At 42.0% G+C, this 18,583-nt stretch overlaps 1 pseudogene; it reads left to right on the top strand.

Moving 5' to 3' along the window:
- The first annotated feature begins 6,887 nt into the window (after nucleotides 1-6,887).
- On the top strand, nucleotides 6,888-8,891 carry LOC129019041 (protein fem-1 homolog A-like; annotated as a pseudogene).
- The last annotated feature ends 9,692 nt before the right edge of the window (nucleotides 8,892-18,583 follow it).

The following is an 18,583-nucleotide window of genomic DNA, read 5'->3' on the forward strand; positions in this document are numbered from 1 at the left end:
AATGTATAACTAGAATAACCAGTACAGAGAAGTAATTAAAGGAGATGATGGAGATGAAAGCCAAGGCTCGAGAACTACGTGAATAATGCAGAAGCCTCAGGAGCTGATGCGATCAACTGGAAGAAAGGGTATCAGTGATAGAAGATGAAATGAATGAAATTAAGCGAGAAGGGAAGTTTAGAGAAAAAAGAATAAAAAGAAATGAAAAAAGCCTCCAAGAAATATGGGACTATGTGAAAAGACTAAATCTACGTCTGATTGGTGTACCTGAAAGTGATGGGGAGAATGGAACCAAGTTGAAAAACACTCTGCAGGATATTACCCAGGAGAACTTCCCCAATCTAGCAAGGCAGGCCAACATTCAGATTCAGGAAATACAGAGAACGCCACAAAGATACTCCTCGAGAAGAGCAACTCCAAGACACATAATTGTCAGATTCACCAAGGTTGAAATAAAGGAAAAAATGTTAAGGGCAGCCAGAGAGAAAGGTCGGGTTACCCACAAAGGGAAGCCTGTCAGACTAACAACGGATCTCTCGGCAGAAACTCTACAAGCCAGAAGAGAGTGGGGGCCAATATTCAACATTCTTAAAGAAAAGAATTTTCAACCCAGAATTTCATATCCAACCAAATTAATCTTCATAAGTGATGGAGAAATAAAACACTTTACAGACAAGCAAATGCTGAAAGATTTTGTCACCACCAGGCCTGCCCTAAAAGAGCTCCTGAAGGAAGCACTAAACATGGAAAGGAACAACTGGTACCAGCCACTGCAAAATCATACCAAATTGTAAAGACCATCGAGGCTACGAAGAAACTGCATCAACTAACGAGCAAAATAAGCAGCTAACATCATAATGACAGGATCAAATTCACACATAACAATATTAACTTTAACTGTAAATGGACTAAATGCTCCAATTAAAAGACACAGACTGGCAAATTGGATAAAGACTCAAGACCCATCAGTGTGCTGTATTCAGGAAACCCATCTCACGTGCAGAGACACACATAGGCTCAAAATAAAAAGATGGAGGAAGATCTACCAAGCAAATGGAAAACAAAAAAAGGCAGGGGTTGCAATCCTAGTCTTGATAAAACAGACTTTAAACCAACAAAGATCAAAAGAGACAAAGAAGGCCATTACATAATGGTAAAGGGATCAATTCAAGAAGAGCTAACTATCCTAAATATATATGTACCCAATACAGGAGCACCCAGATTTATAAAGCAAGTCCTGAGTGACCTAAAAAGAGACTTAGACTCCTACACAATAATAATGGGAGACTTTAACACCCCACTGTCAACATTAGACAGATCAATGAGACAGAAAGTTAACAAGGTTATCCAGGAATTGAACTCGGCTCTGCACCAAGCGGACCTAATAGACATCTACAGAACTCTCCACCCCAAATCAACAGAATATATATTTTTTTCCGCACCACACCACACCTATTCCAAAATTGACCACGTAGTTGGAAGTAAAGCTCTCCTCAGTAAATGTAAAAGAACAGAAATTATAACAAACTGTCTCTCAGACCACAGTGCAATCAAACTAGAACTCAGGATTAAGAAACTCACCCAAAACCACTCAACTGCATGGAAACTGAACAACCTGCTCCTGAATGACTACTGAGTACATAACGAAATGAAGGCAGAAATAAAGATGTTCTTTGAAACCAATGAGAACAAAGACACAACATACCAGAATCTCTGGGACACATTCAAAGCAGTGTGTAGAGGGAAATTTATAGCACTAAATGCCCACAAGAGAAAGCAGGAAAGATCCAAAATTGACACCCTAATGTCACAATTAAAAGAGCTAGAAAAGCAAGAGCAAACACTTTCAAAAGCTAGCAGAAGGCAAGAAATAACTAAAATCAGAGCAGAACTGAAGGAAATAGAGACACAAAAAACCGTTCAAAAAATTAATGAATCCAGGAGCTGGTTTTTTGAAATGATCAACAAAATTGATAGACTGCTAGCAAGACTAATAAAGAAGAAAAGAGAGAAGAATCAAATAGATGCAATAAAAAATGACAAAGGGGATATCACCACCGATCCCACAGAAATACAAACTACCATCAGAGAGTACTACAAACACCTCTACGCAAATAAACTAGAAAATCTAGAAGAAATGGATAAATTCCTCGACACATACACCCTCCCAACACTAAACCAGGAAGAAGTTGAATCTCTGAATAGACCAATAACAGGCTCTGAAATTGTGGCAATAATCAATAGCTTACCAACCAAAAAGAGTCCAGGACCAGATGGATTCACAGCCGAATTCTACCAGAGGTACAAGGAGGAACTGGTACCATTCCTTCTGAAACTATTCCAATCAACAGAAAAAGAGGGAATCCTCCCTAACTCATTTTATGAGGCCAGCATCATCCTAATACCAAAGCCGGGCAGAGACACAACCAAAAAAGAGAATTTTAGACCAATATCCTTGATGAACATTGATGCAAAAATCCTCAATAAAATACTGGCAAACAGAATCCAGCAGCACATCAAAAAGCTTATCCACCATGATCAAGTGGGCTTCATCCCTGGGATGCAAGGCTGGTTCAACATATGCAAATCAATAAATCTAATCCAGCATATAAATAGGACCAAAGACAAAAATCACCTGATTATCTCAATAGATGCAGAAAAGGCCTTTGACAAAATTCAACAACCCTTCATGCTAAAAACTCTCAATAAATTAGGTATTGATGGGACGTATCTAAAAATAATAAGAGCTATCTATGACAAACCCACAGCCAATATCTTACTGAATGGGCAAAAAGTGGAAGCATTCCCTTTGAAAACTGACACAAGACAGGGATGCCCCCTCTCGTCACTCCTATTCAACACAGTGTTGGAAGTTCTGGCCAGGGCAGTTAGGCAGGAGAAGGAAATAAAGGGTATTCAATTAGGAAAAGAGGAAGTAAAATTGTCCCTGTTTGCCGATGACATGATTGTACATTTAGAAAATCTCATTGTCTCAGCCCAAAATCTCCTTAAGCTGATAAGCAACTTCAGCAAAGTCTCAGGATACAAAATCAATGTACAAAAATCACAAGCATTCTTATACACCAATAATAGACAAACAGAGAGCCAAATCATGAGTCAACTCCCATTCACAATTGCTTCAAAAAGAATAAAATACCTAGGAATCCAACTTACAAGGGACATGAAGGACCTTTTCAAGGAGAACTACAAACCACTGCTCAATGAAATAAAAGAGGATACAAAGAAATGGAAGAACATTCCATACTCATGGGTAGGAAGAATCAATACCGTGAAAATGGCCATACTGCCCAAGGTAATTTATAGATTCAATGCCATCCCCATCAAGCTACCAATGACTTTCTTCACAGAATTGGAAAAATCTACTTTAAAGTTCATATGGAACCAAAAAAGAGCCCACATCGCCAAGTCAATCCTAAGCCAAAAGAACAAAGCTGGAGGCATCACACTACCTGACTTCAAACTATACTACAAGGCTACAGTAACCAAACAGCATGGTACTGGTACCAAAACAGAGATATAGATCAATGGAACAGAACACCGCCGTCAGAAATAACGCTGCATATCTATAACTATCTGATCTTTGACAAACCTGAGAAAAATAAGCAATGGGGAAAGGATTCCCTATTTAATAAATGGTGCTGGGAAAACTGGCTAGCCATATGTAGAAAGCTGAAACTGGATCCCTTCCTTACACTGCATACAAAAATTAATTCAAAATGGATTAAATACTTAAACGTTAGACCTAAAACCATAAAAACCCTAGAAGAAAACCTAGGCATTACCATTCAGGACATAGGCATGGACAAGGACTTCATGTCTAAAACACCAAAAGCAATGGCAACAAAAGCCAAAATTGACAAATGGGATCTAATTAAACTCAAGAGCTTCTGCACAGCAAAAGAAACTACCATCACAGTGAACAGGCAACCTACAAAATGGGAGAAAATTTTCGCAACCTACTCATCTGACAAAGGGCTAATATCCAGAATCTACAATGAACTCCAACAAATTTACAAGAAAAAAACAAACAACCCCATCAAAAAGTGGGCGAAGGACATGAACAGACACTTCTCAAAAGAAGACATTTATGCAGCCAAAAAACACATGAAAAAATGCTCACCATCACTGGCCATCAGAGAAATGCAAATCAAAACCACAGTGAGATACCATCTCACACCAGTTAGAATGGCAATCGTTAAGAAGTCAGGAAACAACAGGTGCTGCAGAGGATGTGGAGAAATAGGAACACTTTTACACTGTTGGTGGGACTGTAAACTAGTTCAACCCTTGTGGAAGTCAGTGTGGCGATTCCTCAGGGATCTAGAACTAGAAATACCATTTGACCCAGCCATCCCATTACTGGGTATATACCCAAAGGACTATAAATCATGCTGCTATAAAGACACATGCACACATATGTTTATTGCGGCACTATTCACAATAGCAAAGACTTGGAACCAACCCAAATGTCCAACAATGATAGACTGGATTAAGAAAATGTGGCACATATACACCATGGAATACTATGCAGCCACAAAAAATGATGAGTTCATGTCCTTTGTAGGGACATGGATGAAATTGGAAATCATCATTCTCAGTAAACTATCGCAAGGACAAAAAACCAAACACCACATGTTCTCACTCATAGGTGGGAATTGAACAATGAGAACACATGGACACAGGAAGGGGAACATCACACTCTGTGGACTGTTGTGGGGTGGGGGGAGGTGGGAGGGATAGCATTAGGAGATATACCTAATGCTAAATGATGAGTTAATGGGTGCAGCACACCAGCATGACACATGTATACATATGTAACTAACCTGCACATTGTGCACATGTACCCTAAAACTTAAAGTATAATAATTAAAAAAAACTACCGTAGATACATTCTCTACATTCAGTTAGTTTAGTGTTACGTTTCCCAATTTCCACATTTGTAATTATAGCCTAGGAAGCTTCTTTGCTTGGAGAAAAATGTTCTTATATTAAAACATAAAACTCTTCCTAAGCATCCACTAGTTCATCCAGTAAGCAATTTCATCGTTACACACCAGAGGTCAGTATTGGATTATTAATTTACATGAGTGATTAATTTTTACTTTCCCAGTAATAAAAATGAGAAACAAAATACCAAAAATTATTACTATATTAGAGCTTTGGTGTTAGTTCCTTAAGCAAGTATCATCTGTGCAGGCATGCATAGATCATGAATGGCTTAACAAAAATACAAAAGAAAAAGAAAAAAGCCATCACAATGAAGGTGGCCTTTTTTCTTTAGGAAGACATTCATAACTCATTCCAGGCATATTAATTATGCAACTTTTACAAAAAAGTTACTTTATATTGAGAAATGTTCACAACTAGCAGTATTAACAGACATGCTGGCAGTGAATTAAAAAGATAACAATAGTTTTTAGAGCCTCATTCAAATCTGCATATCTACAATAGTGTATCAATTCGCGATGGCCAAAGTTATAGATAATTTGGATAAATAAAATAGGGGCCCAGCAGTAAAATAATGACTGTATCTCCAGAAACTTTAAGATTAAATGAAAAGAAGAAAAGACTAAAGGCAGATCAAGCTATCATGCTGACTACAGACATATTACAGGCTTTCCACAGAAAGAGAATATAGATTAGTCTTGTTTTACTCTGGTCAACAAAGGGTGGAATTAGGGAAACGGAGATTGCTGCTGCGTGTAGATAGAACTGTTAAGACTCACAGCTATTCCAACATCTTTGCTTAGGGGGCCATAGGGAGTGCCAACATCGAGTATCAGAACAAACTAGATGAATGCCAAAATCTCTTATATTCTAAGGTTATATGAGGAGGTGATTTTGATGCCAAAGAGTAAATATTCCACAAATTCCAAACCTCCTTCCAGGCATATATATTCGGGTGGCACCTGCTTTAAGAAGTCTCCCTTAATCTGCCAGAACACAGTTTGCTTGTGCTTCTAATACTTTGACCATATATTGTCTTTTGTCATCTTTTGACCATATTGTATGGTTATGTATTATTTAGCTTTGTGTTGTTATGTCTTATCTAAAACCAAGATTCTTCTTTTAGGAATACATGTTATTTTATCCTCTATGACACCTAGCACAATACAATGAAGTTAGTAGATACTCAGATAATATCTGTAGTCTGAACCTATTTCCTTATCTAAAAAGTGATGAATAAAAACACCCACTTTACCTGTCTCACTGAGCTGTTTTGAAGATCAAATGAAATAATGTGCCTGAAAGCACTTTGAAAAGTATAACATGTTATACAAATGTAAGGCATTCTAATTTCAGAGGGAGGTTTTCTCAGTTATAAGCTCCATGTCAGCTTGAATAAAGGAACATTTTTTAAAACTTAATCTGAAAAGAAACTTGTCCCTTCTGGGCACAAATTATAAAACTCCCCAAAAAATGTTTGTATATATTTTTGTTTGTTCCTAAATAGTATAATGAGCTATGATCTTTCAGGGAAAATGTTGCTCTGATACTAGTTCACAACGTAGAAAATTGCCCTTATATACTTTCAGGAAAGAATTGCAAACAAATGAGCTATTTTCTCTTCTCGAGTAAAGGGACTTCCCAAGCATGGGTGGCAGCTGTTCAAGTCTATCTGGTCAAGAATTCACTAAGATCATAATGTGAAAGTTGCTGAAATGCAGATTTGCACGACAGCCTGCAAATGTTCCTTTGGAGACAAAATGGTTTCTCAGGTCAATAATCTGCATATTTAAAAGTCTCTAGACACCCTAAGATGGCTGCGAGGGAGACGGTGAAGGTTGGCTCCCGCCCGTCTGGGCTCTGATCCTCTGTCTCCCCTCCCTCTGCGGCCTGCTCATGGCCTGGCGGAGGCCCGAACCATGGACCTCCGCACCGCCGTGTACAACGCCGCCCATGACTGCAAGCTGCAGCTGCTCCAGAAGCTGCTCACGGCCGGAGCCGGGAGGAAGGGGACGAGCTGACTGGCTAGGTGGCCGGCAGGGGGACGCCGCTGCTCATCGCCGCCCGCTACGGCCACCTGGACGTGGTGGAGTACCTGGTGGACCGGTGCGGCGCCAGCGTGGAGGCCGGTGGCTCGGTGCACTTCGATGGCGAGACCATCGAGGGCGCGCCGCCGCTGTGGGCGCCGGCCACCTGGAAGTGGTGCCTGGCCTCGGTGAACCGCACCACCGCGCGCACCAACTCCACGCCCCTCCGCGCCGCCTGCTTCGAGGGCCACCTGGAGGTGGTGCGCTACCTGGTCGGCGAACACCAGGCCAACCTGGAGGTGGCCAACCGGCACGGCCACACGTGCCTCATGATCTCGTGCTACAAGGGCCACCGTGAGATCGCCCGCTACCTGCTGGAGCAGGGCGCCCAGGTGAACTGGCGCAGCGCCAAGGGCAACACGGCCCTGCCCTGCACTACTGTGCCGAGTCCAGCAGCCTGGAGATCCTGCAGCTGCTGCTGGGGTACAAGGCCCGCATGGAACGTGATGGCTACCGCATGACCCCTTTGCTCCTGGCCAGCGTGACTGGCGACACCAACATCGTGGAGTAGCCCGTCCAGGAGCAACCCGTCCAGGAGCAGGTCACAGGGGGAGAGGCTCAGCCTGGGCTGCCCCAAGAAGGCTCCTCCACCAGCCAGGGGTGTGCGCAGCCTCAGGGGGCTCCGTGCTGCAGCTTCTCCCCTGAGGAACCACTGAACGGGGAATCTTACCAAAGCTGCTGTCCCACCAGCCGGGAAGCTGCCGTGGAAGCCTTGGAATTGCTGGGATCTACCTCTGTGGATAAGAAACGAGATCTGCTTGGGGCCCTTAAACACTGGAGGCGGGCCATGGAGCTGCGTCACCAGCGGGGCGAGTACCTGCCCAAACCGGAGGCCCCACAGCTGGTCCTGGCCTATGACTATTCCAGGGAGGTCAACACCACCGAGGAGCTGGAGGCGCTGATCACCGACCCCGATGAGATGCGTATGCAGGCCCTGTTGATCCGGGAGCGCATCCTCAGTCCCTCGCACCCCAACACTTTCTATTATATCCGTTATAGGGGCGCCGTGTACGCCGACTCGGGCAATATCGAGTGCTACATCCGCTTGTGGAAGTACGCCCTGGACATGGAACAGAGCAACCTGGAGCCTCTGAGCCCCATGACCGCCAGCAGCTCCCTCTCCTTCGCCGAACTCTTCTCCTATGTGCTGCCGGACCGGGCTGCCAAAGGCAGCCTAGGCACCCAAATCGGCTTTGCAGACCTCATGGGGGTCCTCACCAAAGGGGTGCGGGAAGTGGAATGGGCCCTGCAGCTGCTCAGGGAGCCCAGAGACTCGGCCCAGTTAAACAAGATGCTGGCCATCATCCTCCACCTGCTCTACCTGCTGGAGAAAGTGGAGTGCACCCCCAGCCAGGAGCACCTGAAGCACCAGACCATCTACCGCCTGCTCAAGTGCGCACCCAGGGGCAAGAACGGCTTTACCCCTCGGCACATGGCTGTGGACAAGGACACCACAAACGTGGGCCGCTACCCCGTGGGCAGATTCCCCTCCTTGCACGTGGTCAAAGTGCTGTTCGACTGCGGGGCGAACCGGGACAGCAGGGATTTTGACAACAACACCCCGCTACACATAGCAGCCCAGAACAACTGCCCGGCCATCGTGAATGCCCTGATTGAAGCAGGGGCCCACACGGATGCCACTAACGCCTTCAAGAAGACGGCCTACGAGCTGCTGGAAGAGGAGCTGCTGGAAGAGAAGCTGCTGGCCAGGGTATCATGCAGCCCTTCAACTACGTGACCCTGCAGTACCTTGCGGCCCGGGCCCTGGATAAGAACAACATCCCTTACAAGGGCTTCATCCCGGAAGATCTGGAGGCATTCATCAAACTGCACTGACCTGCCCAGAACATCTGCACCCTCACCTCTCCCCTCTCCTGCTGAGACGGGGGAAATCGGGCTGGGGCATAGCAGATGCTCGTTCTTGCCTCCTGCAGGCACCAGTCAGGAGAAGGGTTCTGCCTCTCATCCCCTTTACCTGAAGACAGGGTCGGAGGTGTTAGCCAGCCTTTGGTGCTAGAAGTCTTCAGGGTCACGTGCTAAGAGGACAGTCTTTCTCTGGGAGCCACTGACTCAGAAATTCTGAGTTAGGAAAAGACACAAGACCTTCCCCACATCCTGTCTGCCTGCGTTAGGGAGGCCTTTGCCTTGTTACTTAGAGGCAGAGGAACTGAAGCCATTGCCTTCCTTCCCTGCTAGAAACACAGGAAGAAGTTGAGGACGGTCTGCCTTCCCTCGTCCTTTTACATGGCCAGGTAACTCCAGCTGCTGAATACAGTGTTAGGACTGAGGGCTCCTGAGATGAGAGTTTGAAAGTCAGGGAATGAGACCACCTCTCATTTCTTCCAGCATGATCACGCCCTGCTCCCGTGCCACCGTAGTCCCTGTCAGACGGGCAGGGCTCTGCCCAGGGCAGCCTGCCAGCTGCGTAGCTTTTGGTTAGTTTGGTGTTCTGTTTATTTAATAAGTGGGCAGGTTACAAGCGTTGCACAGAAATTCTGAGATTTTACTGCCTTTTTTTTTTTTAAAGAAAGTTGTTTGTTGAACTCCATAAGTGAATTTCAAGCAGTGAGGATTTTGTGGTGCCTGAGATGGCCGAGGCCGCAGGGAGTGAGCTGTATGTGTGAGGAATTTGGTGAGTGAGATAAAAGTCCATGGTGTCGACCCCTAAAACATGGGTGAGTGTACATTTTATACATCTCCACTCTACAGCCTTTTACAGGCTTTCCAATTTTACAGGCCTTTCCAATTTTCCGTTCTCATTAGAAAGAGAACTGTGCTTCCAAACAGAAATCAGGAGTGACCACAAAGCCTGACAATACTTTGCCACCCAGCAAGAACTGGCACAATTGGTTTGGGTCTGCATTGCCATAGTGCCCGAGTAAAAACTACAGGCCACTCCACCTTGCAAACCTCACGTGGCCTCTGATTTCATTGTGGGTGCATCCACAGGTGGCGCTAGCTGTTTTTTCAGCTGCTCCGAAGATTGGGACCCAAGTCATCATGAAAAAGGCCCAGGTACAGTCTTAATGTGATAAATCCACTAGCTAAGAGTTGAGTGCCAAGACAAGCCTTCCAGCCAAGGTTTGGACAAAGTCTCAAGTTCCTATGACTCAGGGTAAGGTGCTGGGGCTGCCAGAGGACCTGCCCCAGCAAGATTTTTCTCAAGAGTGAGACTCCATCAGCCCGGGCAGATGGGAGCAGGTTCTTGGCCAGTGCAGACAGCAGCAAACAGCAGAAGGGAAGCCATTCTCACTACATCCTCCCTTCAGTAGCCACAGCCAGGCCCTTAGGAAGAGCAGCGACCGGGGGTGTCCAGAAACATCCTGTCCCTGGATGGAAACTAGGTCTCGTTTGGGCTTTTTTTTTCTTTTTTTGCCATGTTAGTTAGGAAATTATTTATTAATTTACAAGACATGTTTTATCTCAGCCAAGGTGGGAGATGGAGTCCCTGTCCCTCCCAAAGCACAGAGCAGACAAATGAGGCTGTTTACATCACGAGTCTCCACGCTGGTGTATAAGTCATTAAAAAGATATTTTTTAAAAAAAGTCTCTAAATACAGGTTTATGGAATAATTCATAACAGCTTTAAGGAACTATCATGGTACACTGGGAAAGTCACCCATATTGCAGGATAGATTTCTTCTGTTGGCTGGTGAGCATTTGTTTATAGGCGGCCTTGACTCTACCACAATTTTATAAGTAGCTCTTTTGTTTCTTTAAAAGCAACATTTTGGGACAAAATATTGGGAACAGATAAGGAATATGACTATATTTGTGAAACCCCTTGTTAATTTCCAAGTGATATTTTAAATCTTGAATAAGACATGTATGCTCATAAATAAAGAGGGAAAAGAAATAATTAAATCAATGTTCATAAGAGCTTCTCAGAAAATAAGAAAGAGATAAGTGATAGAACTATAATCTACAATCTACCCTAATAGTATATTTGCATCACTTCTTAAACTTTGTTTAGTTTAACATGCTGTTTCTTATTGTATGTGAAGAATGCTGTGAGGTAGCACGTCAATGTTTTGCAGATTAATAAACTGATGTTAAAAGAGGTTAAGTGACTGATTTTGTATTTTCATTATCTCAAAAGTGCAACTAAAACTGCACTTAGGATTGCCACTCCTGTTGGGGGCCATGGCTTTGGTCCTATTTTCTGCAAGTCTCTGGATGACGTCTGTCTGCCCACTGCTTCTGAGTGCTCTCCTCACCTCGGCCTTCCTCCCTTATTTTAGTCCAACACCTGTCACCACTCTTCAGAATCCTCATGAAACTTCAGGAAAATTGACTGGGTAGGGCTTGTTTCAGAATTATCATCCAGCATTCTAGGGCTGATTTAGAATTCAGAGAAAGAAGCAAAAGTACTTATCAAAGTGTCTGTTCTAGAGGTAAGCTCAGAGGCACCATGGCAATCCCCACATTTCCCCAGGATGTCTTCAGAAATACCTGATACTGTCATCTCAGGCCCAGATATCATCCACCAGCTGAAGGCCATGGGCAACATTCACATCTCAGGGTAAAGAGTGTTTTAGAAGTCTGTGGGCAATCACCAGTCAGGCAGGGAGTTCCAGGGACCAGCCAGTTGTTCCTTTCCTGAGTTAGGAGGCAGTAAGGACATCACGGTGATCATTTCCACTGAAAACACAAATTTAAGTCCACTCTGCTACTCAGCAGTTAATGCTGACTTCTGAAAATTATGAAGTATTTATCACTATGGTCTGCTTCTAGGTTTATCAGTGCAGTCAGCTCAGAAAACTTTCATTCCTTCAGTATATCCAGCTCCAGCTAATCAGGTAGGGAACAATGAAAACAGGTTGACATTTGATTCAGAGGTACTGGAAAGAAAGTGGACCTGGCAACAAAGTGACTGCACTTACAATCCCCCAACCTAATGTCATCAGGGTCCAGGGTAGAACATCTGGGGCTACTGGGGAGAGAAGCCAGTTTCAGAGGCTGTCCGTTATAAGCAGCTCCGATTAACATCTTAGGACCACAAGACAAATTATCATTGGTATTTGAAGGCAAAAGGTCGTGGATGTTCTGGGCCTGGGCGAGTATCTGAGTCTAACTCACAATTCTCAGAAAGGCCCTCTGGGTCCATTCCCAATGTATTTACAAAATGCCTGAAACACAGTGGGGTTTGAGCAAATGATAGAATGAATGATTATGGAAGGACAATTGTCTAACCTCCTCTACTATATACTTTTGAGAAAGGTTCTCAGAATGTATGGTTAAAGTATTGTATAGGTTGAACTTTCCCAATCCAAAAATCTGAAATTCACATTTTTGAATGCTGACACAATGTTCAAAGGTCATGCTCAAAAGGAAATGCTCATTAAAGCTTTTTAGATTTCAGATTTTTGAATTTGGGGTGTCAACCAGTAAGTTTAACGCAAATATTGAAAAATATTTTAAAAATCCAAAACACATCTTGTCCCGAGAATTTTGGATAAGGAATATTCAACCTGCATTTCAATTGTTTGCTTGTTTGCTCTGTCATCAAAAATGAGCTAGGTGCAGTGGCTCATGCCTGTAATCCCAGCACTTTGTGAGGCTGAGGTGGACGGATCACTCGAGGAGTTGGAGGCCTGCCTGGCCAACATGGCAAAACCCTGTCTCTACTAAAAATTAAAAAAAAAAAATAGTCTGGCATGGTGAAAGGCTAATTTTGTAATCCCAGTTACTCAGGAGGCTGAGGCAGGAGAATTGCTTGAGCCCAGGAGGCAGAGGTTGCCGTGAGCCAAGATTATGCCACAGCACTCCAGCCTGGGTGAGAGAGTGAGACTCTCTCAAAAAAAAAAAAAAAAAAGAAGAATGAGTTTCTTCAAGAGAGAAATTGTACCTTGTTCATATCCATCACTCCCATCGATAATATGGTTCCATTAGAACTCAGTCCTTATGAAACTCCATTCAGTAAGGACTGTTTTTTCAGAAGGAATGGACCAAGTAAGAGCAATTACTTATTGTCATATAGCTCAGATGAGAAAGGGCTGGGATTTGAGAAAAGGCTCTGTTACTGAATAGGATCTGAGTGGATGGATTCCACCACAGACGTAAAGCAAGACTACAGTAGTCTGTCCAACAGGATTGAGTGATAGCAGGCTGTAGTGCAAGTAAGTAGATATCCACGAAGGGTTGCAAATGAAATGTTGACCTGTCCAAACAGATGGATGCAGTATGAGACAATTTATCCTTACAAGAAGGATAGCAAATTGGAATTAGGAATATTTGTCATTTCAGTGGAGGGTCCAAGACAATGGTCCAGGATCCAGGACTTGGGAACCCCATCCTGAGGACGATGACAGGTAACAAAAAAGGATCAAGCTGAAGCTCAGAAATCAGACTTGGGTGCCCTGAGAGCAGGAGACTAAGGAACAGACTGAGATCCACTTACCAGAACCAGAGTATTATCTCTGCATTAGCTCAGAGACAAAGAAAAAATGATGAAACCACAGCTGGTAGACACGTAGTCATGTAAATCTCCTTACCATCATTGCAGGATTCGTGCTGAAAGTCAAGGCAATGGTTAAGCTGCAAGAGGGCTGTAGGTGGCCGTAGCTCAGGAAGGAAGGGTCTTTCAGAGACTAGAAACTAGGCCTGAGCTAAAATATTTGCAATCTTGGATTTTCTTGAGGATGTTCATTCTACTAACAAACAAACACCAATTTAATTTCCTGATGTTTATTTTGGGAGGTCTACAAGTATTAATTTCCTTGGAAGTAATTTTTTTAAACATCCATTATAGAAAATTCTTTTTCTCACTTGTGAACACCTCTGAAAATGAAGTATTATTTATAAAAGTTGGTACCTGTTGAACTATTAGAGAGTTGTAGGGAAAAGCCTTTACAGGGTTCACAAGAAAAAGCCTTCTCCAACTATGCCTTACAGATGTATTTTTAAATAATGACTTGACATATTTATATGTACATCGTTAGTTTAATATCTTACCTAATTGTCCAACAAACTAATTCAAAGTTGTTTGCAATGCATTAAATGAACAAAAGATAAACTGGGTAATAGAGAATCCAGAGAGCCTAGTGGTCCATGAAATCACTAGATTTGCAAAGCTATTTTCTCTTCAGCGCTGTGCACTATCTCAGAACAAAATCTCTTGGCAAAGCACTTTAGTGGCAACCAATGGATTAGAATATAGAGACATTAGGAATGCCACATGGGGTCCAATCAATGCTCCTTCCAGGCCAGCCTAGTGCAAAGGCAACATGACAGGATTTTGGAGCGTGAGGTTGCCCGATGTGGTATCAGTTTGTAGTGTTGGAATTATTTAACATATCTTCCCGAAATCATTTTGTGAACTAACATGTAATTCTGATCTATCATTTTATGCAAATCCCTTGATTTTTTCCCACAGCTCTCCCTCTTTGTGTTAGAGTTCCATTAATATAATGCCCGATATGTGAAGAGAAAATTAACATTCCCATTTATCTACTTGGAGACTTGCAAACATTTCCTGAAACCTTAAATTCTTCCTGATTCTTTAAACTCTCCCCAATTCTTTAAATTCTCCCCATTCCACTTTTCTCTGCAGCAAGTAGCTCTCAATGGGTAGTCCTCAGATTGGCAGCATCCACTGGACAACTGCTAGAAATGCACATTCTCAGGCCTCACCCAAGATCTACTGGATCAGAAGCTCTGGGGTGGAACCCAACAACCTGCATTTTAACAAGCCCTCCAGATGACTCTGAAGTATGCGCCATACTGACAACTAATGCAATGCATTATGCTAAATTTGCCCACCCACCCTCTGGCAAAAGTAACATCTAATTGCATTTACTTTTTAGTTTGATGAGTACTTATCTTGGTATCTTTTAATTCACCTGATGTTTCTGTTGGTAACAAAACCAACAAAAACGTTGTAAATTTGGTACACTGAAATACAAAATAAGAGTAAAGGAGAGGACACTGGTAGTGAAATCAACAAGTATAAAGCAGTTTGGGGCAATTCAATTTAGGGACAGGCATTATATCTCAAAAACCGAGTGAGCATCACATTATAGAAGCACAGCTCCAAAGGTGATGATTTCAAGTGAGGACCCTTCAGTCACAAAGAGAGGATTAGTTCACATTCATTATTTCCAAATTTCCCTCACTAAAGCACACATTATTAAGGCATTTTTGAGACATTTTTATCAAAATGAAAATGTGTTTGACAAATAATGGAGCAAACTGAGATATATTAAATATTTACTTGTTTGAATATCTGAAGACACTAGAAAGGTGTCCTTAATTTACTCTGTCTTATATGAAATGTAAACCAATGCTATCCATTAGCTTCTAAACCTGTTCCAACCGATGCATGTTCCAACTGCTCCAGCCCTGTTGCATAGGATAAGACTCAGTTTTTTCAGTATGAGCAGACCAAGTAAGACCAATTGCTTATTGTCATTGAAGTTTGTGGTTTCTGATCACATTTTATAAGGGCAAAATATAATGTATTTAATCATCATGATGGCCACTCTTTATACATAACTTTTTAAAAACTTAAATGCAAACTTCACAACCTTTGCCTCACACTGAATGAGGCCTCATAACAAGCCCTCCAGCTGACTCTGTACCAGTAGAAGTCTGATTTCACATTTCATGAGTGTTTGTTGAAAGAGAATATGTGTCCCTGTGTTCTGCTGGTCATTTCTGAAGGATATTGACCAGAACAGCATATAAATCCTATGCTAGCTGTATCAGAGATTGGCACAATGGCAGAAAGAATATCTCTGAGAATTTACATCCTGGCAGAGGCAAATCAATCAGTCAACTATGAAGTAAAACATTGTTAAATTCAATTGGAGAAAGAAGTTGAAATTTTCTAATATTCTTTGTCATCTAATATCTGATATGTTTTTCTCCATTCAGTTACTCTTCTCTGGATTTCAAATACAATTTCTAATAATAAACATGTACCAATTCTATCATCAAGCTATGTTCTTTACATTTCTGTTCTTGATAATTATATACTAGTCTTTCAATATGAAGATAATGCCTCTGACCCAATATTCACAGTGTATGTGCCTCGAGTTGTTATGTTTTGCAAGAGAAATAAGTTTATTTTGATCTGATGCATTTTCTTTCCCAGTCTTCATGTGACCAACAGCACCAACTGCAAGACTATCTGTCACCTGAGTGTGGCTTGCAACCAAGCACATGTGGGAATTCAGTGAAGGCCCCTGCCTTGGTCTCATTATCAACAGGAACCAGCCAAAGACAGTGGTCACTCTTTATCCATGTAAATAGACACTGTAATTTATTTTCAAAAAATCCAAAGGACAAAATCTGAGGCCATTGTAATATCAGAAATTGGCACTGTGAGTACTTGGAAGATGACAGTTGATAAACCTGGGAGGTTTACAATGGCTAGATTGTCAGAAGGAGTTAAGTGTATGTTCCAATAATAAGAGAACAAGAAAAAAGAATGCCCTGGTGATGTGTACATTTAAAATACAGTGGTACATGTTAGGAAAACCAAAAATCAATCCATGAACTTTGAAATGAAGGGAGATAGTTCTGAGAGAACTAGAGGAACTGGACTTGAGATCCAAGTTTACAATTTACTCAATTTTTTATAGATACTTTAAGTATGGAGAATTTAATTTTATTCTTATAGATAGTAAGGTATAATACAGAATATAAAGTCCATTAAATTAAGGTGGTTATAGATCCTGGTTTTCTTGACACTCCTATATCATGCTGATGGTTCCTGTGTGAATATTAACATTATCCCCTTCAATTCACAAGTGTCTTGCGGTGTGTGCGTGTGTGCATGTGTGCGTGTGTAGCTTTTGGTTTTATTCTTGTTTGTTTTGCAAAAATGAAGTGATAGCAAACATGTGATCCTGAAACTTTCTTCACTGAATACGTGTCTTAGAATCTTTATTTCTCTTATTATTCAAAATAATTCCTTTTTTAACCTACTACTCACTCATCATTAAATATAGTTATTTAATCCTCCTTTAAAACCACTTGAATTGTTTTAAATTTTGCTCTACTGCAAATAATTTCATCATATTCTTTTAACCTATAACTGCACATATGTTTTAGTATTTCTGTAGGTTAAATTTTGGAAATGGCATCAGATCAAAAAATTGACATTAAAATCATAATCAATATTCCCAAATATAGACACATTTTTGAATCTTCAATTTAATCACTTTCATACAATTTCAACTTTCCTTAATAATACTTCCAATTTAAACTAAGGAGCTTTAATTGTTTAGGACCACAAAGATTTCTATCAGAGGGAGGACAAAATGTGAAATATTTCATTTTGTAATTTATTTGTTGCAAAAAACATCACTGCTGTTTGGAAATTGAGAAATTGTCCAAACAAGTACACTATGGACAACAAATGTCGTGAACTGCCTGTCCGCACTGAGGTTTGAGAGCCACAGGAGACTTGAGACTTCTTCCAAGACAGTTTAAAGAAGTCTCATTTATTTGTCTTTTTATACAATGTAGCAAATCAATATATTAAATATCATAAGAACACCAAGTTTTCTTACATATAAAACTGGAATAACTTATCAAACAAAGCTGTTCCATGTAACTGAGAACTCATTAGCCCTGAGGTCCTAGGACTATATGAAGTCAGTGCAATAGCAGGCGATAGTCTCTCATGTGCAACTAGGGCTGCTGGTGGGGAAAAGTACAACATACCAGATTCATCAGTGATGTGGCTGGATCGTTGGGCGTGAGAAATGCACCAGCCCTGACTCAGAGATGCCCTCTCTTACTCATCTTCCTGGCATTCTGGTGCTGAACACCTGTGCCACCCATAGTGACCTGTGACCGAGGACAAGGGCACAAACACTTTCCCTATCTCCCTGTCTTTTTTCTTTCCCTCTTTTCCCTTTATTCATTCCACCATCCTTCTTCCTCCCCCTCACAACCACAACTCTTTTCATATCATCAACAAATGGCAAGTACAGGCCCTGAGGAAGACACAGCTGACTAAGACAGAGCTTCTGCCCTTGAAAAGCCCCTGATCTAGTCTGGGAGACTGACGTATAATCAGAGGATCAGACAGCCTGATGGACACCATGATCATGTGCCTGACACCTTAGAATAAAGAAAATGTGGCAACTCATGTTGCTAGGAGGAATCAGGACAGCTTTGCAGAGCACCTGGCATTTGTGATGTGTCTGGAAGTTCATTGTCTTTGAGTGTAGGAAACAACCGTTGGAGCATATAGGCTGGACCTAGGAACCCTGGGCTCTGCACCAAACACAGGCTGCTGAATGGAAGATAGGTGACATTGTCACTGTCCTCAGTCACTGCCCTGGCTTGCCTAGAAGGCAATAAATTAGGTTTTTATAGGTGCTGTGTACTTGTACCTAAAGACGTCACTGCTAGCTGAGGGGAAATAAGGCCCTGAAGATTGTTAGGGCAGTGAAATTATTATTTAAGATACTGTCATGGGAAATATATGACATAATACATTTAGCAAAGCCCATAGAACTGTACAACACAGGGACTAAACCCTAATATAAATTGTGGATGTTAGTTAATCGTAA

The sequence above is a fragment of the Pongo pygmaeus genome, chromosome 17, assembly GCF_028885625.2.
Source record: "Pongo pygmaeus isolate AG05252 chromosome 17, NHGRI_mPonPyg2-v2.0_pri, whole genome shotgun sequence".
Taxonomy (NCBI): Eukaryota; Metazoa; Chordata; class Mammalia; order Primates; family Hominidae; genus Pongo; species Pongo pygmaeus.